This window comes from Petromyzon marinus, chromosome 35 (genome assembly GCF_048934315.1).
Source record: "Petromyzon marinus isolate PM22_M1 ecotype Great Lakes invasive population chromosome 35, UKy_Petmar_22M1.pri1.0, whole genome shotgun sequence".
Classification (NCBI taxonomy): Eukaryota; Metazoa; Chordata; class Hyperoartia; order Petromyzontiformes; family Petromyzontidae; genus Petromyzon; species Petromyzon marinus.
Window position 1 is genome coordinate 5,831,542 of NC_133701.1, and position 771 is coordinate 5,832,312.

The window sequence follows — 771 nt, forward strand, 5'->3', positions numbered from 1 at the left end:
ACGTTATTGATTTATTTAGCTATTTATTTATTCACGCACAAAAAAGCTCCGCGACTCGACCAGCTGACGCGGGGAATTTTATTTTGTGAACTTATCTCACACCTGGAGATACATCCTGAGACCCATCTCACGCCTGGAGATGAATTCTGAGACTCATCTCACGCCTGGAGATGCATTCTGAGACTCATCTCACACCTGGAGATGCATCCTGAGACTCATATCACGCCTGGAGATGCATTCTGAGACTCATCTCACACCTGGAGATGCATTCTGAGACTCATCTCACACCTGGAGATGCATTCTGAGACTCATCTCACACCTGGAGATGCATCGTGAGACCCATCTCACGCCTGGAGATGCATTCTGAGACTCATCTCACGCCTGGAGATGCATTCTGAGACTCATCTCACACCTGGAGATGCATCGTGAGACCCATCTCACGCCTGGAGATGCATTCTAATACCCATCTCACACTTGGAGATGCATCCTGAGACCCATCTCACACCTGGAGATGCATCCTGAGACTCATATCACACCTGGAGATGCATCCTGAGACCCGTCTCACGCCTGGAGATGCATCCTGAGACTCATCTCACACCTGGAGATGCATTCTGAGACTCATCTCACGCCTGGAGATGCATTCTGAGACCCATCTCACACCTGGAGATGCATCCTGAGACCCATCTCACACCTGGAGATGAATCCTGAGACTCATATCACACCTGGAGATGCATCCTGAGACCCGTCTCACGCCTGGAGATGCATCCTGAG